The following is a 25326-nucleotide window of genomic DNA, read 5'->3' on the forward strand; positions in this document are numbered from 1 at the left end:
TTCTCTTGACTTTGTCAGGTCAGAAAACAATATTGCGGACCCGCTTACAAAAGGGTTGACGCATCAACAAGTACTTGAGTCGTCGAGGTGAATGGGACTAAAAATCATTATTTATTTACAACAATGGACACCCGTCTTCGTGTGATTGGTGATCCCATGAATAGAGTTCAGCGGGTAACAACAAAATTGTTTGTTGACTAAAGTACACCAAAATAAATTAGGCGGAGCTGTTCCGTTTCTCATTCCTATGATGAGGTGTATTATAAATTGTGACAATATTAAGGTTGAGGTATTTATATATGTGTATTTTTTTTTGTAAAAAAAAATACCTCTTAATGAATCCGATGACAATTATTGTAGGGGTGGGGTCACAAACCACTCTTTGAGGATTCACCTAGTGCGCCACTCTGATATATGGGTTAATCTCTAAGTGACACTCACGAAACAAGATACAAGCGTAGGACCGTGTAATGTGCTACCACTGATTAGAACCTTATTGAATGTCAATATTGTAGGGGTTGCGTACTAAAGTCCGATTAAAAAATATGTAGTTCAAGACAATTAAATCACTACATTTTTCTCGGATGGAAGTTCATAAACACTAGGTATAAAGCTCAAACCTGGAAGGTTCCTTATACCGAAATATAATATCACGTGCTCTTTCTCTTACGTTTCTATACATTTTTTTTAATATATATATTTTAAAATTTTAAATTATGTGGGGGAATGTTGGTAAATATTTGTGTTATAATTTAAAATTTATAAATATATATTACTTATATTAATCGTTGGTAAATATTTGTGTTATAATTTAAAATTTATAAATATATATTACTTATATTAATGCTATTTTATAAAATAAAATATTTATTTTAGATTTTATTAAGATTTTATTTTAATGAGTCAACTAGTTTGTTACGTTTGTTTTGACAACTATAGGTTGGTTTCTCCAACTATCACATTTCGAACGGTCATATTTTGTTTGTTGCACAAGGCGATCTGTGCCTAGGGGTGGAAATGAGTGAAGCCAAGCCAAGCTTTACTAGGCTTGAGCTCGGCTTGAGTTGAATACACAAAGCTTGAGCTTGACTCATTACCTGTCATAGGTTTTTTTTAAAGGCTCGGCTCGGCTTGCATAAAAGCCTGGCTTGGCCTACGAGCCTATTTAAAAGTCTGCTTAAAGACGTCTTTAACCAATTAATTATTTTAAAACCTAGTAAAATACTAACTAAAAAAAGAAAATTATAAAATTTCGTATAAGTAATGTACAAATCCAAAAATAATTGATAAACAAAATCATATTGATCGAATTCAAGTTATTTAAACACAAAGTATATCAAAAGAAAATGAAAAAAAAAGAGCATAATATTAAAAATATATATATATGGATTAGAGATGATTTATACTAATATAGCCAAATAAAAATATTTAAATTATCTGAAAATGTCTTTACAAAACATTCTTTTTCTTTGGAAGTATTAATCTGGTTGCATTATCCTTTTAACTTAGTCTTTTTCTTTTTGAAATTTTTTCACATGCAAGTGAACTCTCTAAGAACTTTATACCACTTCATCCTGTCATTCATAATGCCATAAAAATGGTATAGATAATAGTTATTATTATTATTATTATTATTATTATTATTATTATTATTATTATTATTACTTAAACAAACCGGCTTGTCAAGCTTAACAAGCTTTTTTTATAGTTTGGCTTTGGCCTTTTTATCTAAAAAAGATTTTTAAAAAGCTTGAACTTGACCTTTATAGTAAACAAGTCAAGCTGAGCCGAGCCTTAAATAGGCCGAGTCATAGGCCCTTGACAAGCGGTTCGGCTCATTTCCATCCCTATATGTGCCTATATATATCTCTTTCCTCTTTTTTCTAAAAGATACAGAGCAACGTCTGATTTTTTTCTCCCAAAATATTATCTCTTTCTTTTCCCATAAAAAAATTATTTTTTGAGAGCATGAGCATTGGTGTTCAGAAGGTTTGGGGATCCTTTCGCTACACACGATTGGAACCAACGGGTTGTCGTATCTTGGGAGAGAAGCGCAATCAAATTTTCCTACCAGTGCAATGGGGCATTTTCTCTCTGAGGATAGGGTTTGCATGCTTCAACTCAAGCTATATATTTCTTCCCTTAATTTGTTTTCTTTGTGCTTATTGTATGATATATATTGCATTGTTGATTTATATGATGTCAATCAAATTATTTCGCTACTATTATTTTGTTATTTTATTCAAAATTGTGCATCTTCTTTTTATTTATTTCTTTCATTTCACTTTAATTTTCTAACATATTCTACTTTGTAATCAAGCTGACGAAGATATTGGTTTTTGTATGTAATTATATTCATAAATTATTAAAAATAGATAGATTTTAACATGAAGAAATTGGGTTTCAGTTTTTTTTTTATTTGAAAAAAATTATGAAAGTTAAAAATCATCACAAATTACCTCACAATATGGAAAAACAGATAAATATTCATTTTGTGACAACTAAATAAGCGATTTGTGGATGCTTTTCTGCTGCCATAATTAAAAAAACAAAATCATCTTTTAAAACACAATTTTTTCACATTGAAATGGTGTTTTGAATTATGATTTATTCATCTTCTTAATTTTTTTTAAAATCTATTCATTTTGATAACTTATGAAAAAAAATTACATCGTTATTGTACAAAAATCGAGATATCCCTGAAGTGATTCATGGATGGTGAATTTTTTTTCTTAACCATTTTGTTCATCGTGAGTGGATGAATCTAAAATACCGGTAATAATAAGTCAATTTTTTTATCCAGATAAATGAAAAATTATTTATAAATATAAAATCAGATCTATACCCCTTCGTAAAGTAAAAGGTAAAACGAAAATATAAAATATTTGTATTTGTAAACGTGATTTTAGGATTTAGATTTCGATGTGGGTCGACGACTTTAGTGGTAGCAAAAGTAGAAAGGCGGCAACAGTCGTTAGCAGCGGTGGCGGCGGTTGTTAGAAACGGCGGCGTGGATTGTTCCTTTGAATTGAACAATTAATTTGTTGAAAACCCTAACATCCCAAATTTCATATGATGTGGTTGGTTAATATTGATGAGTTGCTGTGATTGCTTGTTCGATTTCGATGCTCGTATCTTGTTTGAGGAAATGCCTCTTACAACAGTTAAAATTGAGATACTATAAGCTACAATGTCGAAGAACTTGGCATTCTATCCAATAATCTCATTGATAAACATAACTGATGAGTATAAAAATTAAATTTGAGTAATACTGAGTGCCGGAGCTAATCTATTAGAACCTCCATTACAGATTATAATTATATCCTTAATTCAATTTTGAATTTTGTTCAACTCATCAATAATAGAAGGGTACTGCAATTATCTGATAAAGCTCAACTTACAATGACGATTAGTTTTGACAACACCCAGATTGGACCCTTAAATTTTTTTACAATAAGTCAAATCAGACAATGCATCTTATATATTAAATTTAATCAAATCTTATTTGGTGTCAAATAAAGGTAATCGGTGTCAAATCTTAGCCGTAATTATTTTTACGTTATATCCAACGCTGACAAATTTATGGTCCACTAGTGAATCATATTTTTTATGTGTTCACTGTATACATAGCCTTGTAATCAACTAATATTTTAACATAGGCATTACACAAAATAAATGTTTATTTGTTACAATTAAACTTTATAATAAATATATAATTCTAAATATATAAATTATATAATAATTAAAATTCATAATAAATAAATATTTTGAATATATAAATCATATTTGAGATTTATCATAAATAATTAATATTGTGATAATTCTTTTAATTATTAATAAGTTCTTTTTAAAAAAAATATTGAAATTTAAGTTAAAATTAAGGATAATAATAAGCATAGTCTAAGCTGGATATTATAGTACTTCCGCTTATATCCGTGTTTGAAAATAATACACATATATGCTATATTCTCACATAAGTAGCAACTTTAATCTCGATCTTAGTATGTATCATCATCACTACATTATAACTAACAAAGTAAAAGAGTTTACTTTAGTTTTCAAACTCTTAACATAATGTGTTTTGAAATCAACCAAGTGAAACCATATGTCTTATGACACTTCAACATATTATTACATGATATAACATCAAAACAATCAAAACAAGAGCTAAGTGCAGGGGTGGTTTCTCTTTGTGCTATGGGGGGTAGCCTTGGCTACCAAAAAAAAAATTTTAAAATATTTGTATATTTTTATTTTATCCTCCCAATTACTTAATTGGCTACCCCAAAATAAAATATACTATAATGTTTATGTATATATTTTTATATTTCATTTCCATCATTTTATTTATTTAAATAAAAATGAAATAAAATAAAAGAATTAGAAAAGTCAAATTTATCTTTTTTAATGTTATGTCACAAAAGACAAAAGTATAACATAAATATATTTTTAACTTTCTAATAACAAGTACAAAACTTTTTGAATTTTATAATTTATTTACTTCATTGTTCCACAAACTTTCTAGTGGTCAATGATCGTAGCCGTGTCGCTTGCGTGTCCGCTTCAACGTAGATGGAGATGCTGATGCATCTGCAGGAGGAGGAGGAAGAGAAGGAGGAGGCAAGGCAGGTGGAGTAGCTATGGTCCTTTAAAGAGAAAAAGTTGAGTTAGTTAATATTATCAAAAAACACTGTATGAGTTATGTAAATGAATGTACCGAAATGAAATATTATATTAGAAAATTACGTTAGACGATGTTAATTAATTCTCCTTCATCATGATCATTACGATTAGCATGAATGTCATCAACTTCTTCTTCTCCGACGCTGTTAGAAGTCATTTGTGTAGACAAAGGACTAACATAAGTGTCCATGTATGAATCATCATCTTCTACATTAACACCAATTGTTTTCCCGTGTAGAACCACAGACCACCTTTCATCACAAGGGTCTTGCACATAAAATACTTGCTTAGCTTGTTCTGCCATGATGAAAGGGTCATTCTGGTAAGCTAGTTTCTTTAGGTCTACCAACGTAAATCCTACATCATCAGTCCGCACACCGGTGTTGTTGTCAACCCACTTACATTTGAAAACACAAACAGTAAATTTGACATAGTTAAGCTCCCATATTTCATCAATGAAGTCAAAGTAAGGGATTGAAGCTACAAAAGGATTGTCATCATGTACAGTTGCAAAGTGTTGAGATTCATCCCTTAGGGTGACCCTGCTGTTTTGCATTGTACTTTTGTCGTCTTGTGCTTTTGTGTAAAAGGAATACTTGTTTATGTCGTATCCTTGCCAAGTTATAACATTTCTTTTAGGCCCATGAGCTAGCTTTCTTAATGTTTCAGAAGCATTTTCGTCAGCCAAGATTGTATCTTTAAACTAATCAGAGAAAGTCTTGTTATGATTTTTCAAGACCCAGTTCTTTGACATTTTTGGATTACTTTGTTTAACTAAACCTTCATGCTGAACTATGTATGACAAAACTTCATTACTGTTGTTCAACACATACAAGTGAGCTTGTAACAAATCTTCTACACTTAGAGTGATAACATGCAGTCCTCTTGAACCCTTACCGTCCACTCTGTCGTCATGGCGAGACTCAGGAAGGCCAACAGGTTTAGCCTTTTCAATGTACTCTGAACAAAATTCAACGGCTTCTTCTGCGATGTACCTTTCAACAATAGATGCTTCTAGACGATGTAGATTCTTGGTATACCCTTTTAAGATCTTCATGTAGCGCTCAATCGGGTACATCCAGCGCAGATAAACAGGACCACAACATTTGATTTCTTTGACCAGGTGAACAATTAAGTGGACCATGATGTCAAAGAAAGCAGGAGGAAAATACATCTCCAACTGACACAGTATAATTGCAGCCTCGTTTTCCAGGTCATCAAACTTGACCGAATCAAGGACTTTGCTACATATGGCATTGAAGAAAAAGCACAGGCAAGTTATGGCTAACCTGACTTTGTTAGGCAAAATGTCTCGTATGGCCACGGCTAACAATTGTTGCATCAACACGTGACAATCATGATAAAGAAAAGTTTGAAGACTTTGACAAGCCAAATATTTGTTCAAATATTAAAATTAGAATTTTAAAAAAATAGAAACTGAAAATAATTAATCCGAAATGCTTTTTCTTTGTTTCTTCTTTCCTAAATGAGTATTAAAATAACTTTTGACAAAAAAAATTCATCACTATTTAAATATAATTCTTTTTCTTTGTTTCTTCTTTCCTAAATAATTTTTTTATTAAATTTATTAACAAAAAATTCACATAATTAACAAGTGAGGTTAAAAATAATAATAAAAATAAATTACATGTGGATTATAATTAACTCTAAATTTAAAGACTTAAAACATAATTTTCGTGTCTCAAGAAAATATTTTTATTTTTGTTCTGAAAAATTTATTTAAAAATAATGAAAATATCATTTTTTTTAAATCCTACAAATATATGAGATAACTATAATTATTTAAATTAAATCACTGTAATATATATTTTCAATAAAAATTAATATATATAAATATTTTAATTTACTTTAAATTTAAAGATAATATGATAATATAAATATAGTAGGATTTCATAGAATTTTGAAAGAATATTCTCCATTTACCTTTTTAAGAAGAAAAAAACTAGTTTTTTATTTTTATAATAATTAAATAAAAATATAGTAATAATAAATTTTAATTTTTTTGCGATATAATTGTTTTTACCAACATTCTATAAAAATTCTATAAAAGTTAAACTCTATTATTAAAAACAATTTTTTTTAATTTTCAAATTAACTAATATCAAATAATTTATATAAATGTGTGTTATATTTAAATGATAATCATGAAATAATAAAATTAAAATTACGAAATTCATTTTAAAAATTTAGTTTAATTTTTAAATGCTAACCTTTTGAATTTATTATTGTTTATTAATTATTATATTTTTTAATTAAAATATAATTAATAACGCAATATATGATTTTTTTAAAATATATAAATAATTAAAAAAAAGTTTATATTAACATCGGTTATTTGAAAACTGATGTTGTAAGTGTTCAACGACATCGGTTTTCAAATAACCGATGTTAAAACTGAATTATTTTAACATCGGTTATTTAAAAACCGATGTCGTTGAACACTCACAACATCCATTTTGAAATAACCGATGTTAAAATCACACTAAATTCAATTTTAACATCGGTTATTTGAAAACTGATGTTGTAAGTGTTCAACGACATCGGTTTTTAAGTAACCGATGTTAATAGGGCGATGTTAAAACTCATTTTTTTAGTAGTGTAAAAATCATCTACAAACATCAAGTGAGAGATTAAAGGGTTATGCCTTCCCATATGAAATGACTTCCAAAGACCATCATCCACCGCTTTAGAGATAAGGAGTGAAAGTTTGTCCATACCCATGACAAACGGATATGGAGAAAGCGGGTTACCTTGCCTCAAACCTCTATGTGGAGCAAACATAGAAGAACTCTTACCATTCAACTTGACATTGGTTTCCACCGTAGTAATGCAACTCATAAGGAGTGAGATGAGATTCTGAGGAAGACCCACCTCCACAAGAACATGATTCATGTAGCTCTACTTCATTCAACTGTATGCTTTCGATAAATCCACCTTGATCGCAAAATAACCCATTTTGCCCATTAAATTTCTCTAATTATAAAGAAGTTCTTGAGCAATAACAATATTCTCATGAATGCTGCTAGTTGGAATGATGGGTTTGAGCATGTTGAGCACCGTCTTAGTTAACACTTTGTAAATAACATTACAAAGTGAAATGGGACGAAAATGGTTGACAAATTCTGCCTTGTCAACCTCGGGGATAAGACAAATATTAGTCCCATTAATGCATTTAATATCTTGAGGATTGAGCCACCAGTTTTTTACTTATCTACATAAATCAGGACCAATGACATCCCAATAACTTTAATAAAATTCAGCAGGAAACCCATTGGGACCGAGCACTTTCCAAGGGTTCATATCAAACAAGGCAACCTTAATCATCATCTTATAGAGTAAATGCTAGCAAATTATAATCTTCAACACTCAAAGTAGGTAAGTTATAATGTGTGTCTAGCCAGTGGTCTTAAGTATCATCATCAACAAATAATTGTTGATAAAAAGAGTTCACCTTCACTTTAACTTCTTGCTCATCCTTAACCAAAATTCCAACATGGTTTCTAAGCATGTGGATTCTATTTTTCCTCCTGCGGTGATAGTAGTAACGAGTATTCCTATCACCATCAAGGAGCCATTTAGATTAGGAACGTCGGAACCAACTTAACTCTTCTTGGGAGAATTAACTCCAACTCTCATTGCAGTTTCCACTCCAAATTATCCAGGAAAGGATTTGAGTAGCTGTTGTACTTTCACTTTTGAATGCTAGCAATACGAGTCATCAACATTCTCTTTTTAACCTTAATTTCCCCAAAGACATCATGCTGCCATTGAGTTAAGGACCTCTACATAATAATAATGTTAGGAACAAAATGAGCATTATTATGTCAGGACGAGCTTACCACATCTTCAAGCGAATGGTGAGTGGTCCTGGCACATTCAAACTTGAAAGGTCTAAGATAAACGTCCCTTTGAGGACCATGCAGTGCTATTAGAATAAGGTGATGATTTGAGAATTCAAGTCTGGCAAAAACTGTCCACAACATCCAAAAACATCAATCTCCACGAATCATTGCTCAAAGCTCTTTCCGACCACTCAAACACTCTTTGAAGACCATTGAACTTTGGTCCTCTCCAAGTGTAAGCAGGCCCTACAGAGTTTAGGTCAATAAGCTTGGCTCTGTTGATTCTGTCTCTAAATATCTGACATTTCCTAAGAAACACTAATGCTCCTCCTTTCTTCTTAGCATTACACACTATATCATTGAAGTCACCTCCAATCATCCAACTATCATTCATGGAAGTAGCTATATCAAGAAGCGCACTCCATATTAGAGAATGTTTCCCTCATTAGGACTAGTGTAGAGAGGAGTAAACCTCAAAATACCACCTCCTTGCAAGATAATCTTAACATGCAAGAATTGAAAATGCGTTTGAGCAACTTCCAAGGTTAACATTATTCTTTTTCCAAGCAATAATGATACCTCCCGAAAATCTTTGACCCTCCATAAAGTCAAATCCATCAAAGCCCGATAGATTAAAAGTCTATTGCAACTTCGTAGGATCTCTTCTAATTTCTAAAATAGCCAAAATATCAAGCTTATTCACATCCACATATTGCTTACAGAACCTAAAGAAAGCTTTATTGGCGGCACCTCTACAGTTCTAAATAAAGATATTAGAACTATTGTCTGCCATCATCATAACAACAACAAAATTAAGATTGGCAATCTCCAACCCCTCCCTCAAGGAGGAGTCTCCATAACCACTTCCATCTCCAAAGAGCCACGGCTACTAGGTTCCATACTTCCATCACTCAAGCCTTTGCTCAAAAGGTGTTACAGTTGAACATCCATTATATGGTCCTGACCATTTTGATCAGGTGGTCTGGTTGAATGAAAATAGTCCCCTTCAGTATTATGGTGAAGAGACCGATTATTCCCAAACATAGGTTCCACAACCATCCCCTCCTTAACAACAGATTCCACTTTGAGAATGTCTTGAGAGGAACCCAAACCAATATGCATGGCTTCACTTTTGTCTCCCCTTTTTGGAACGTTAACTCCCTCCTTGATGCCTTTTTTCTATTTTTTTCCACCTTGACCACTCTTGTTCCCTCAACCACAATTCTTTGACTCTCCCTTTCCTACTTTATTCCCTTTATTATTCCCCTCATAAAAATGCTTGCTAGGAGTTGGAACCTTTGGCCGAGGATTACTAACATGCTTGTTTTTTTTTTTCAATGAAGGCCCTACATCTTTTCTCCTCTCATTTTCCATTACAACATCAATGTTCTCCTCATTATACAACATATTATATCTAGTCCTGATACCACACTGGGACAACCTTTTTCCCCTTCAAACGAATTTCCTCCGCCGTTGCATGTTTGTTTTTCTTTTCATTTCCTCTGTCTCTAAGGTTTCTTGACAACAGTCCAAGGCCCCTCTGCCCTACCATGTGCTTACCCTTCATTACCCTATCTTTTTCCCTTTAGCTCCACTAGAGCCTTGCTATGTGTTTGCTTTGTCCTTGTCTGAGCATCCCTCAACATAATGCCCAAACCTACCAGAAGTCAAACATAAAAAATGTAGCCCTTCATATTCTATTTTATAGTATCTCTAGTTTAGTTCAAAGAGAGATAGAAGAGGTTTAGTCAAGTTCACTTCCACACATAGTCTTGCATATTTTCCCCTCTCTTGGTTCATAGTGTTTTTGTCAACTCTCACTGTTCTTCCTATCCGGTCTCCAATGGCATGAAGCACCTTCCAATCGTAGTACTTAATAGGTAAACTAGAAAACCTAACCTAAACCGCCACTTTCTCGATTGCTTCAGTAGAGGAGTGAAAATTAGGGCTCCAATCTCGCACAATTAGATAGTGATCATATATTAACCATGGTCCTTCTTTCTAAGCCTTTTCCTTATCCTCTGGGTGGGAAAAATAAACTAGGAAGAAGTCATTACCTATGTCAATAACATGGATAATGTCTTTCTAAGCCACATCTGTTTCAGTGTACTATCTAAAGCCTTAAAACCAATTTTCCTTCCCAACAAATTCACCACCACTACAGATCTCCATGGTTAGTGAAGCCTCTCTTGCTCCCTTTTTGTGAGTACAAAGGTTGGACAATCATGTTCTCCCAACTTTCGTTCTTCTACCCAAATCCCTTCATAATTATTCTCGTCTTCATCTTCCTCTGTATCCTCTTCTCCCATCGTGTCCTCACTATGTAGAGACCCTTCTTGTCTCTATAAAATTTATTTTTTTGTTTTTATTTTTGTTATTTTATTTAAGTTCTTCTAATATATCTATCTTTTTCCTTTTAGTTCCTATAATACATTTGCATTTACTCCTATCAAATAAAAAACTAATTCAAAATCAACAACATATTATAAAACTAAAATAAAAATAAGTATATTAAAAAGACTAAAAAAAATAATAAAAAAATATTACAAGGACCAAAAGTCAAACAAAAATTCTTTAGGAACCAATAATAATATACCACTATATTTTAGAGACTACAAATATATTTGGCTTAAATATATTTTTCATACTAGTAATATAGCCTATATTTTGAATTTATTAGCTAAATTATATTTTTTATTTTAGTATCTGACATTTGAAAATGTTTGCTTTTGGTACTTACCATTAGTCAGGGTCTGTTAGTGATGATATCACAAACAAAGTGTTACGTCATTAGTGTCATATTGGTTCCCATAATTTTCATGTCATTTACTTTTTTTTTTAATTTTGATAAATTGTTAGTGAAAGATCTAAAAATACCCCTTTCTTCCTCAGCCAGCATCCAATGCTTGACAACTAGGGGTGGGAATAGGCCAGGCCAGGCCAGACCAGGCTTTAAAAAGGCCTGAGCCTAGCATACGATGAATTTTTGAGGCTTGATCCTGACCTATAGCCTATCAAAGACTTTTATTTTGCCTCGGCCTGACCTTTTTAAAAGCCTAGCCTGGTCTGATAGCCTTTTTAAAAGCCTTCTTCACATTAAATCTTTAATATTCCTCTGGAGTAGGAACGTAATAGGAAAGTTAAAGAAAAAGGAAATGTTAACAGGAATAGGAAAGCCAATAAAATGAGGAATATAAAGGGACACATGACTCACACCTAAATTGTAATTAAAGTCTTACTTGATTATAGGAATCGAAGTTATGGAGCAGTAATGTGTAATCAAAGTCTGTTAGTTTCAAAAAAATAATTAATTGTACCCAAAAAATAATATAAGTATAAATTGGTACCCTAAAAATAATATAAGTATATATACATATATATAAGCCGGCCTATCAGGCTTATAAAGATTTTAATAAGCCTAAGTCTGGTCTATTTAATTTAATAGGCTTTGAAAAAAACCTGAGCCTAACCTTTTAATTAAATAGGCCAGTTCAGGCCAGGCTTTATGTAGGTCAGGTCGTAGGCCCCTGTAGGCCGATCTGGCCTATTCCCACCCCTACTGACAACTACTGTCGTGCTTAACCATCGACGCCTGACAAGTACTTGAAATGGACCATTCCCTCTTGGTTGAAGTTTGGATTTCCTTTGCTTTGGAAACCTCTTCTTTCTCATGTGAACCCAAACCCAATCTCTGGGTTGGAAAACAACCTTTTTGCGTCCCTTGTTTGCTTGTCTAGCATAGCTCTCATTCCTTTTTTCAATTTGGGCCTTGATTCTTTCATGGAGCTTTTTCACATAGTCCACTTTGGCTTGTCCTTCCTTATGCTTAAAAACTGAAATATTAGGCACTGACAACAAATCAAGAGGAGTTAGTGGATTGAAACCATAAACAACCTCGAAAGGAGAACAACTAGTGGTGCTATGCACAACCCTATTATAAGCAAATTCAATGTGAGGTAAGCAAACTTTCCAATTTTTAAGATTCTTTTTCAACACGGTCCTTAGCAAGGTACCCAAAGTCCTATTCACGACCTCCATCAATTGTTGTTCCAACTAGTGGTGTTTCATTAGAGGTACCGACCCCTTTACTCTTGTCCTTTCGACTAGAAGAGCCATAATTAGTGGAACTCCTTTTGGCCACACCTTTCCTCTTCAATTGTTGCTCTACTTGGATTGTTTTGTGAAGCAAATCCTCCATTTCAACAAATTCATGCAGCTCAACAACATCACGGATATCATTATTTAAACCACTAAGAAATCTAGCCATAATTACCTCTTCATCCTCTTCCATCTTGGCTTGAATCATGAACACCTCCATTTCTTTATAGTATTCCTCAACGTCTTTGCTACCTTGGGATAACTTTTGAAGTTTTGAATTTTAAGTCCCTAGTATAGCTTGTCGGCACATACCGCTTCCTCATGTTCCTTTTCATCTCAACCCAAGTTTCCATCAAAGGCTCCTCATTTCTAGCTCTCTCCCTTTGCAATTTGTTCCACCACACAAGAGCATAATCTGAGAATTCCGTGACTGCTAGCTTCACTTTTTGGGCCTCCTCATAGGTGTTACTTGAGAAGATATGCTCTATCTTGAGCTCCCACTCCATATATGCCTCCGAATCACTTTTGCCTTTAAAGGAAGGAATATTGAGCTTGACTCCTTCAATTCGGTTACCACCACCATTTCCTCCTCTCCTTTCTTCCTCATGACGTTCGTGATTCTCTAATCGCTCAATTCTTTCATACAACTCCTCGTTGTTCTCTCTCAATAGTCTTTGCATTTGAGCATTGAGAGCATCCAACAAGAATCTTTGTGCCCCATCCAATTGATGTTCACCACCCCCTGACATATTCAAACTAAAAATAATAATAATAATAGTTATAAAAAAATAGAAACTCACCACACTCAAGTGTATCTCTTAAATATGCTTTTTTTTTTAATTTTGTGCACTCTTGCCTTTTTCCACTCTAGAATTCTCCTTGAGTTCTAAAGCAATTCAAGAGAAAGTTTACACAAAGTTCAACCACCAATTTGTGACAAGGAAAAAGCTTAGGGTTAGGCTAACAAAGGCTTAGAACAAGGACGAAAATTCCAGCAACTGCACAATGAGATTTTTTTGAAGGAATTAAACTTCAGAATTTGGTAATTCAAAATTTCTAACAATCAATTATATTACCTTCAAGAATTTTTGAAAGCTATTATAGCATGAACGATTTAGCCTAAATAATTTTTAAAAAAAATAAGTTTCTGCCTTTTTTTAACAAGAAATTAAAGGCCTAATTTTTGCAATGGTTCAGCCTCAATAAAAATAGCATGAACAAGGTAATATAAAATGGCAAAGAAGAAATTAGAAGGATGTTACCAAGAAATTTCAGCCCAAGCAGTCTTGAAAAACCCTTGAACCGGAGCTCTGATAATGAAAATGATGTAAACCCATTGCATAAGGGTTGAGGATGGATCTTCAAAGCTTTTTTTTTTGTACTTGTATGAAAATTCAGAAAATGGACTGGATAAGGAGAGAGAAAGTGGTGAGTTTAGGAGGGCTGAATGGAAGGGATTTGGTTCAAAGTCTAAATGTGTTTGGATGGAGAATGATGGTTTAGAATGATGAAGAAGGAGAATGAAGAATGTGGTTGGAAGAATCACTCCTCCGGAATTGGTGTCACACACAATGTGGTGTTCCTTGATAAACTAGTTTCTTGAATCACTCAAGTAACTAAGGAGATTCACTCTCACACTTTAGAAGGTGATTAAAAACTCAATTCAAGGTCTGTTGTCTTCTCCTCTTATTAGAAAATGCACAGCCCATAAACAGGAATGACATCAAGTTGGTTACAAAAGTGAGAAGATGAAATGATCACCAATAAAAACAACTGATGGTGTCATTATATCTAATTAAAACTAGAATTAAGACAATAACAACAATTGATAGTGTCATTATACCTAATTAAAACTAGAATTAAGACACAAAAAAATTAGTGCCATATTGGTTCCCATAATTTCCATGTCATTTACTTTTTTAAAATTTTGATAAATTGTTAATGAAAGATCTAAAAATACCCCTTTCTTCCTCAGCCAACATCCAATGCATGAGAACTACTATCGTGCTCAACCATCAACGCCTACGTTCCTTCACCCCGTCGTTGCCACACCATTGCTCCTTCATTGTGAACACAATCACAAGCCTAGATCTATGAACTTTGAACTCAAATCTATAGACAATCTACTTAGATCTACATACAAAAAATTAAAAATCAACTCAAATTACTTCAATTGGTTGAGATTCTCCACCTTCTTTGTCTCTACATTAGCCTCCCTAGATCTGGCGGCATCAAAGAGAGAAGAGAGAGTAGTGAAGGCCAGCGACAATAGGTGTTTGGTGAAGGAGAAGGGAAAATGGAAGAAAGGGGTGGAGGTTTAGGGATGAAGAGTTGGTCAAGGACAAAAAAGGGTTTTTTTAGACCTTTCATTAAAAATTTATTATAATTAAAAAAAAGCTTAGTTATCTTTTTAATCCTTGCAATTTAACATTTTTTGCTTTTCATCCTTGCAAAATTATTTTTTTGTTTTAAGTCCATGCAATTTTTTTTTGCCTTTTGTATAACACTTTTTTCACTGTTCAAAGCGCTATCTAAAGTGATTTAAGGACAAAAAACAAAGCAAAAATAATTTACAATGACTAAAAACAAAAAATTAATTTTGCAAGGATGAAAAACAAAAATTCTCTAAATTGCAAGGACTAAAAATATATCTAAACCTAAAAAAATTGACATGAAAAATCATGGAGACCAATGTGACAATGATGACATGACACTTCATGTGTTATACCATCACTTAACATACTCTGACCAACAACAAATACCAAAATCAAACATTTCAAATGTCAAGTACCAAAATAAGAAAAAAAATAAAAAAGACCAAATGATCTATTTGATCATTTATATTATTTTTTTGGTTTAGTTTATTTCTTTATTTTTTTAAAAAAATATTTTCATTATTTATCTTTTTTTGTTTACTTTAATCTCTTGGTTCACTTAACTGAGATCTTTAATCATTTAAGAATAAACTTTTTTTTGTTAAAAATGAAGTGAAGGAGAATGAGAGAAAAATGAATAAAAAATTATTTTTAAAAGATTAACAATATCAATCTTAAATAGATTAAAAAATTAAACTAAAAAAATAATGATCAAACTGAAAAATAAAAAAGATAAATGATCAAATAAAAATTTTAAGAAAGGACTAAACTAAAAAAAAAAGAAAAAACATAAAACTAAAATTTTTAAAAGATAAAAAACCAAACACAAACAAAAAATAAGATAAAAAATTAAATAAATCATTTAAGCTAAAAAAAATAATAACATAATTTAGGTAATAAAACTAAAATGTGTTATCACAAAAAATATATTTAATTCAAATAGATTGCTGGACTACTTTGTATAATTTTATATTACCAGCCTCCATTGAGGGGAGACGCGGTCTTGCACTTGCAGTGTCCATTTTTGGGAAATAAAGCAACAATTTAATCTGGTTTTCTTGTGTACGAAGCATAAGAGAACTCATACGTTAATAATTTCTGACTATTCCTTCAAACAAATCAAATACCGTTTCATTTCCCTGCAAATCAGTCGAAAATATGTAAAACAGTGCGAGCCGACCCGTAACGATTAAAGTCATTATAATATACATTAATTTAATTGAAAATCAAATGATATATCTGATTTTCGAAAGAAAATTAAATTTATGCTTTGCATAAAGGTATCTATTTTTCATGTACAAAATTGTCAAATAAACAAAGAAATGAAAGAGGCTACTTCGCATGCAATAAGGGAGAAGCACAATATGGATTTTAGAATAGAAAAAAAAAATTATAATATGAGAAAACTGAGATAGCGTATCAAGACTCGTTCGTGCTCTGTTTTTTAAACAATATACAGAGCATACGTGTGTTCTTTTTTCTTTTAATTTACCATGAAATTTGCTACACATTTAATCAAGAGATGGAAAAGATTAGCAGCTTTACCTCAGGAATTCAAAATTTCAAACTTCAACTACTCTGTTACCTGTAATTAGGAACTCTAGTTCTGCATGAGAGGCTTAATTTACTGTAAGTTACATAGCGCGTTCCTGTGTGCAAGAACCATCATGTATCCCCAGCCCCAGATATATAAATGCAATAGATGTAGGTCATGGAAGCACACAAAAACAATCCTAGTATTGCATTTGTGTTTATATTGTTCAATATGAGTCCACCATCTCAAAAATATGCGTCCAAGTAAGTCTGATCAAATATATACAAAAGCCTGTATGATAAGAGTTGCTTTCTATCTTTATCATTTAAATTAAATATTTTGTTTTCTTGCAATCTTCAAAATCATTTTTTCCATGAATTTTATATCCTATTTGATAAGAAAAATTATATAATATGACTGAACATGTGGATTTTTCTTTTTCTTGTAGATTTTCCATTCATTTTTTATGAGTTTTGTAATTTTTGTCAAATTCTTTTACAAGAATTTCTTCAAATTGTGCTGCAATATTAGTAAAAAGATAATTATTTCTCTAATTTTTTTGAAAATTCAATGAAAAATTATAGATAAATTTTTCAATTTTTTTCAATAATAGATGAGTATGAAAGTAAAAAAAAAAAAACAACAACTAACTGTTATTAATAAAATAAATTAGAAAAATATTTTAATATCATAGAAGGAAATTAATTAAAAATCAATAAACTCTTAAAATCACTTATAAAAAACTATATTAAAATTATTATATTAATTTATACATTATTACATAATCTTAATTATTTCGATCCTCTAATTTTTCTTTTCTCAAACTATGGCACCTGCTCTAGGAATGATCCTAAGAAAGAGCACGAAAGTGTTAGCAATCAGTTGGGCAACAAGGCAAGTCCTTCTGGAAAACAGGGTTCACAAATTACTAATGATAAAGTGAAATCGAATGATACCATAGGAGATTTTTTGGGCAATCGACAAGATTCTCGACACAAAAATGGTTCTAAGAGAAGCCAATAGGGTAAAAAATAAACAGGTAAGCTTTTACCATATTTTCTTTGTATAGCACCTGTTCCTTTGCAGTTATATTAATTTTCCTAAATTTTTATTTTCAAATATAAAAAATTGACCAAGCAAGCTAGTGAATTCTTTGTGTGTATAAATAACAGATACATACTAGATTTGAACTTAAACTTGATGAAAATTATCTAGACTTCTTATCACTAAGCTGATCTAGTGGTTTCATGCATAGTAGTGATCTTAATTTGGAAGGGAGGAAATACATAATATAAACTATCGAGCATGAAATCAGATATGCTTAGTGCTGAATAGGTTTTCTCCAAACTTTTTGTTACTTGTGTGAGTATAAGATTTTTTACACATGAAAACCAATACGCACCTTATATTCACATTAAATACATAATATAAACTACTAAACAATTTTTCTTTATTTATATCTCTTTAACTATTAAAATTTAAAATTGTGGAAATTAAAAAAAAAACAAAAATTCCTTTAGATAAGGAATAATTAAATTATATAATTTTACATTACACTTACCCAAAATTAATTTTATATATATATATATATATATATATATATATATATATATAACAGACAAATGTTACTAGTTTGTTCATTTTTGTTAATGAAAATTTGAACTCACTATCCATCTCTTCCTCTCTCCTTTTTTCTTTATCATCGTACCAATCTTATATTTCCTTTTATATATATATATATATATATAAACTAATAATACATATTACTCCTATTCATCATTCAATTTATTTATTTATTTCAGGTTTATTCACAAGTGGAACTTATTATGTGGGAAGAAAATTTACAACAACAAATTCTACTATTAGTTAAATATTCAATATTTATTTCCAACTTGTTTAGACTCTGGTGTTTACAAATAAGATATTGTATGTACAATGAAATGGATAGATATTGATTTCGATTAATAAATAAATCTATATGGTTATTTATAAGTAAGTTTTAAATTTCAGATTCACATGTCTTAACTTTTATAAAAGTTTATATTACGAATAACATTGTCGTAAACCTAAATCGACAAGTCAACTACTTATCAAACCTTTGACAATTCAAAATGAAATAAGCTAGAAGCCACAAAAGGCAAAGATAATTGTCTGTCACGTTTGCAATTGGTAATAAAATCTTTGACAATTGTCTGTAAACCTAAATCGACAAGTCAACTACTTATCAAACCTTTGACAATTCAAAATGAAATAAGCTAGAAGCCACAAAAGGCAAAGATAATTGTCTGTCACGTTTGCAATTGGTAATAAAATCACAGAAATAAGCTTGCACCTGAAGCAACAACTTAATTCAGATGTAAAACCTATTTCATGTCTTAATTCAGATGTAAAACCTATTTCATGTTTTGGACGTAACATGAAATCCAATCGAATATAAACAATAAAGTTATTAATGTAATCTTAACTTTTGGCATAACTAACTATTAAATATAATTTATTTGATTTTCTTGGCACAGGTAGAATTATTCTCTTGGGTGACATGGCATAAACTTGACTCATACAATTCCTTTCAGGCATGAGTCAAAGAAAATTTTGTTCACATGCGACTCTTGAGTAATATTAGAAGGGTTAAAGTTAACCACTAAAGTTAACCATTATTTATTATAGATTTAACAACCTAATTTATAGCATGAATACAAATTTTCATTATAAGGTGTGCCTAAATTTAAAACAATAGTAAGAGTTAACATGAACATTATACACTTATCAAATTATTTAGAATCATCATTTTTTTAGTTTTTAATGAAAATTTGGATGTAAAATGAAATCCAATTGAATGTAACCACTTAAGTTACTAAAGTAATCTTAACTTTGCGCATAACTAACCAGTAAATGTAGCTTTCGTGATCCCAATATAATAGGGGTTAAATCATTCTCAGATGACACATGTTTTTCTCATATAAGTTTAGTCTTTGATGCATACGACAAACAAATTTATGTTCACATGTGACTTTTGAGTAATAATATTAGAAGGTTTAGAGTTAACTATCAATGAAAAACGGATAACCTTTATTTATTATAGACTTAACCACCATATTCATAGCATGCATACAAATTTTCATCATACGGGGTGCCTAAATTTAAAACAATAGTAAGAATTAGCATTTTCATTATACACTTATCAAATTATTTAGGATCATCATTTTTTGCAGTTTGTAATAAAATTCAATCGAATATAACCACTTAAGGTACTAATGTAACCTTAACTTTGCACATAGCTAACTGGTAAATGTAGTTTGCATGATTATCTTGGTATAAGTAGAACTATTCCCTTAGGTGATATGATACAAGCTTTGCTCATTCAAGTTCAATATTTTAAACATAAGTCAAAGAAAATTTTGTTCACATAAAACTTTTGAGTAATAATATTAGATTCTTAGAAATAACCATCAATAAAAAACGGGTAACCTTTATTTATATAGACTTAACCACCTGATTAATAGTATGGATACAAAGTTTCATCATATGATGTGTCTAAATTTAAAACAATAGTAAGAGTTAATATGATAATAACGACATTACAATTCGTACAAATGATTTAATAACAACAACATTAAATTTTTCTCATAGGAAGTAACTATATATATTGTGATACAAATTACAACAAAGTATTCTAATAGACACAAAATACAAATTTTGTAACAACTTCGTAGAATGGATATAGACTTGTTTTAACCACTCAAGACAACAAAAATTTAATTAGGAGTAAGATGACTATGCTTGATTGTCGTTGGCTATTGTTAGTCGTTATCTACGACTAACTTTTGTATAAAAAAGTTTTACAAATGTATATATTTTCCCCAATTTATAGTTCTTTTTGTAGGATTGTAAATATTTTCTTATTTAATTTAGTCTTTGCTCATTAGAAGCTCTCCGCATGGAGTTAATGTGAATTTCACTTCATTTTCAGGTAAAAAGGTATAAATTTGGAAGGTGCGGTAGCTGGTCTCTCGCTAAGCGAGGTCCTTGAGCTTAGTGAGTCTCATCCGCTAAGCGAGACATCAGCCTGCTTAGCGTGTAAGAGGAATCTGGAAGGGAATCTACCACGCAAGCTCATGCTCAGTGTGTCATCTGCTCGCTCAACGAGTCATCTATCTCTTTTGGAGCTGAGCGTGCCTAGCTTGCTAAGCCAAAGTTCACTTACTCGCGCTAAGCGCGAAAATGGCGCTAAGCGAGCCTTCGAGGACAGAAAGCCCTTTTTAAAGCTTGAAGTGAGAGCATTGTAGAGAGTTTGGCAGATAGAGTGTGAAGAACAGAGAAAAGAGGCGAAAAACAGAGCAAGGAAGCAAAAAAACCTTAGCTTTTGGGAGGATTTTAGGGTTAAGAGAGATTTATAGGTTTCTAGAGGTGGAGGAGACTTCCCCACTTCTGTGTAATCTTTTATTTTCTCTGAAAGCCTACTTCTTGATTGTGAAAGGTGCTTCCTTGTGATGGCAGGCTAAACCCCTTTGTTAGGGAATTCTATTGAGAACTTGATGTAAATTCTTATCCTATCTATTTGAATATGGTTTTATGTGTTCAATGTTTCTATCTGTGCTTAATTTCTGCATGCTTGTGACTTGATCACCCATTTGTATGTAAAGTTAGGAGCTCTAGCATTGGAAAATGCACTGCATCATTAGAACTGAATAGAACGGGCTAGGTTATCATATGTCTGGACACGGAGTTCGGTAATTAAGTTTTATTATGCTGCAAGACATAGATCTTCTGTAGGTGATTTGGACTTGGAGATTGAAGCTATTTGCAGAAGAAACAATGCAGAGAGGAGGAGAAAAATTTTGCTAGTGTTTTGTATGCGTCGTAGATCTTCTGTAGGTGATTTGGACTTGGAGATTGAAGCTACTTATAGAAGAAACAACGCAGAGAGGAGGAGAAAAATTTTGCAGGAAAGGGAAGTACCAATTCTAGAGGAACCTTGTTCATTAGAATCATCTTCTATTTTTCCACCACCAAGGGAATCTCACACAGGTGCATCTGAAGCTCACAAGATGGCTGAAGATCAACCTCGCAGAGTGACTCTTGAGGATTATTCCAGCTCTACTGTGCTTGTTCGATGGCCGACAAGTGTACCGGATCGCTCAAGTAGTATAGAACGTTAAGAGAATATCGAGTATTGAACTCTCGAGGAACTTGTTTTACTTGGTAAAGCAGTGGTTCAACAATTGAGTGTCTTGTGATAAAAGTTTGGTGTGAAGTAGGACATGTATGTAAACTAAACTATTCAAAAGCAAGTAAAGGTGAGTGGTCGTGTGTGAAGACAGATAGACAACATGTTGGTCTTCTTACTGGGTGGACTGATGTTTCTAAGGATGTTCTCTACCTAACAATGTTCTTGTGTTCTATGTTGTCTCCTGGACTACTAAACCCCAATGTCTCATGCATGTTTAGCCTAATCCTAATCAAGCGTTGTCCTCAGATGTCTCTTGTTGGACTAAACTTAACCAGAACCGCATTAAGACATACATACCAAAAACTAAGTTATCGTACCCCGATGTCTCATGAAAATACGATAAGCTAGCCCCGTCCTATCAGATTCTAAGGATCAAACCATTTCCCAATGTTGAGTGACCCTAACTAAGCATGCAGTTACATGATCAAGGCAAAGGCACACTAGAATTAAGTATTGATAGCATAGTGAACACATAAAACATCATTAGATAAATATGAAAGTATTTCCATCAAGTATCCCACAGGAAGAACCAACTGAGGATTTAACTCTCTATAGCAGGGAAGTTCCTTTAACAAATATGAAAAGAGAAAATGAAAGACTGTAGAAGTATAGGTAGTGGGAATGTCTCCTCCACCTCTAGAAACCTCACAATCACTCAAAATCTCATCCAATGCTCTACAAAATGGCTTCCTCGTCAAGCTCAGCTATCTCTCAGTCTTTCCACAGGTGAAACTCTCTCAAAAACCACCCACCACTCCAATTTCGAGATTTCAGCTTAAATAGGCAATCCTGTTGGTGGTCGCGCACTTAGCGCGAGATGGCTCGCTTAGCGCGCATAAGTGGCTTTTGGCTTAGCGCTCGTCTTCTCGCTCAGTTGGAGGATGCAGGCGGTGTGCTCAGCGAGTTGGCACTCGCTCAGAGTGCCTGTACAGCTCATCCTTCTTCCAGAGTCTTTCATGTGCTCAACCAGCAGATGTCGCGCTTAGCAAATTGCTCGTTCAGCGCGAGAAACGACTTAGCGGATCAATGAATTTCTGCACTTCACCAATCTTGCCCATTTTACCTGAAATTGAAATGGAATGATCATTAAATACACAAAATTGGGATACTGAGTATTGATTACCTATTTTGACAAAAAGTAATTACAATACTACAAAAAGAACTACAAATGGGAGGAGTTGTATACAATTTACAACAATTTCTTACACAAAAGTTAGTTGTCTTAACCAACTAACAAACTCCCCCAAATTTACAGTTTTGCTTATCCTCAAGCAAATAAAGAACGACTCACTGGTCCTCAAGTGATAACAACATGTAGTGATTATGTACAAAGGTGTGTGGTTCACAAAATCTTAATCACATGATAACAAATGAAACATAATGCTTTTATCAGTTGCTTTTCACAAGGCATGCAATATTTCAGAGAAAAGAACATGTTAGTAAACAACACAACTAAATGAAGCTAGCCAGAAGACAAATTTCATGGAAAGATGCTTAAACAAAGTCTCACGGCCACTGTTTCCCTCAAGCACACATGTTTAAGCTATTTAGCAATAACAACTAACAAGAGGTCTAATCTTTGTACTTCATCTCTTGCCATAAAGTTAGAAATGCACAAATTAAATCAGAAGGACTTTTATGGGCTACAAAAAATATTTGTTTTTCTAGGATGGAAAAGCTTGAATTCTAAGAGAGCACAATCCTAGAATTACCCAATTTGTCTTTTCAATCCACTTAGCTCACTCACTAGCCTTTCACTTGACTTTGTTCTAACAACACAGACACTTATTTGAACTCCTCTTTTCTTTTTTTTTACCAGAGAGAACATTTTTTTAATTTGTTGTGTGTGCTGTTGTGTCTTACCTTTAAAATTAACCACCCAACAAACTCCCCCAAATTTGGGGCAAAATTGTCTTAAACCAATGTGCTCTCCTAAAACCTAAGCAAGGTAAATGGGAATGACAATACAAAGCTCAAGGTTCAATTTGACAATTACAATTCAGCTCATAGATGGATGCAAATGATATAATAATTGATAAACAGGTAAGCTTTTGGTCAAGTGGCTTGTATATACAACAATGGCCTTCATCATATCCAGATTCATGCATTTTATTCTAAAATTCAGAGATTGATACTAAAATCATCACTCTATGCTAGTCATTCTCTCCATAATTAAGTTCACACTCTCACCGGGTTATGGTTCAAGCTTTTCTTTCACAATCAAATTGTCCACTGACTAACATTTCTAATTGTGAGCCTACTTTCTTGTTCTTTCTCATCTAGCATACATGCTCATTCAAACTCATGATTTAACACATGCTTCATCCATTCATGCAATCAACTCACAACACCAATTTCAAAAAAAATAATTATGTTTGCACTGCATACTTAGAGAATCAAGTCAAACTGTTTAGTATGCTTCAGGACATTCATACTAATTATCCACAACAAAAGTATGTAATCATAAGCATAAACCAATATCACAAAAAGAAATGTACTGACAACATAATAATTATAATATTTATCAAAAAACAAGAATAGGAATTTAAAACTCTTGTGACTGTCCTGATCCTGAGTGTCCTCTTCATCTGTAAATTGTAACACATGAGTGACTGGAGGAGTGGTAGTCAGTCTCAAGACTGGTGTGGCAGGGTCCTCTGGCATCTCAAGCACTGGGGTAGAAAGGTCTGCTGCCTACTGAGGATAAGATTGATCCACCACTGGTGAGGGTGGATTTGCTGTAACATGTGGTGTCTTCTCAAGAGTAGCAACCTCCTATCTCATTTGTGTCCTGCCTGCCTCCTCGGCCTCATAAACCGATGGCTCTAGGATTGTGGCCTCAGAGGATGCATCCTCCACCTGCAGAGGTACCTAAGCTGTGGGGTCTCTACCTTCCCTCACAAGAGAAGGCTGGGCTCCTGGCCAGGCTACCTTCTCTATAAACTACTCCACTGTCATAATGGGTCTTTGTAGAGCCACATCCTGCAGGCTCTGCATCACCAGTATCTGCCCTTGATATAGACTCTGAAGCATGGACTCCATGCGTTGGGGCCCCTGGGTAGATGGGCATGGAGGTGCTGGTACTGGGTAGCAGATGCGGATGGAGCTGGTGGAGTAGAAGAAGAAGGAACATCAACTTGTCTTGCCCTTGCCTTCCTTGACACTCTGAAATTAACTATAAGATCACCCAAATTCCAACAGTTCTTTTTAATGTAGGTCAAATTAATGGTCAAGCTCAGGCTCTCATAGGTCAAACTATCAGAAGTAACTCCTCTAGCTCTGTAAAGAGCAGTAATCAAGGCTTGAAATCCAAGCCTATAGGAGTTTGATTGAGCAATAGAAGACATTTGACTCGAGATAAGGGCGCCAATTGATGTGAACCTGAGTAGGAGCAGATCGTTTGATACAGGCTACGGAGATTTGGATGACGCCACTTCCAGTGAAGGAAGATAAGTCAGGGTAGACGCCACTTTCGATGAAGGAAGATAAGTCAGGGTAGAAGCCACAAGGATTACCTTGATAAGTCTGATATTGGTTCAACAA

General features: G+C 32.8%; 1 long non-coding RNA gene across 1 annotated transcript; it reads left to right on the top strand.

Moving 5' to 3' along the window:
• Positions 1-16699: 16699 nt before the first annotated feature.
• LOC114389114 lies at positions 16700-18549 on the top strand. Its single transcript, XR_003661700.1, has 3 exons — positions 16700-16816; positions 17396-17592; positions 18356-18549. It is a non-coding gene; the product is annotated as an uncharacterized LOC114389114 (long non-coding RNA).
• The last annotated feature ends 6777 nt before the right edge of the window (positions 18550-25326 follow it).

This window comes from Glycine soja, chromosome 16 (genome assembly GCF_004193775.1).
Source record: "Glycine soja cultivar W05 chromosome 16, ASM419377v2, whole genome shotgun sequence".
Taxonomy (NCBI): Eukaryota; Viridiplantae; Streptophyta; class Magnoliopsida; order Fabales; family Fabaceae; genus Glycine; species Glycine soja.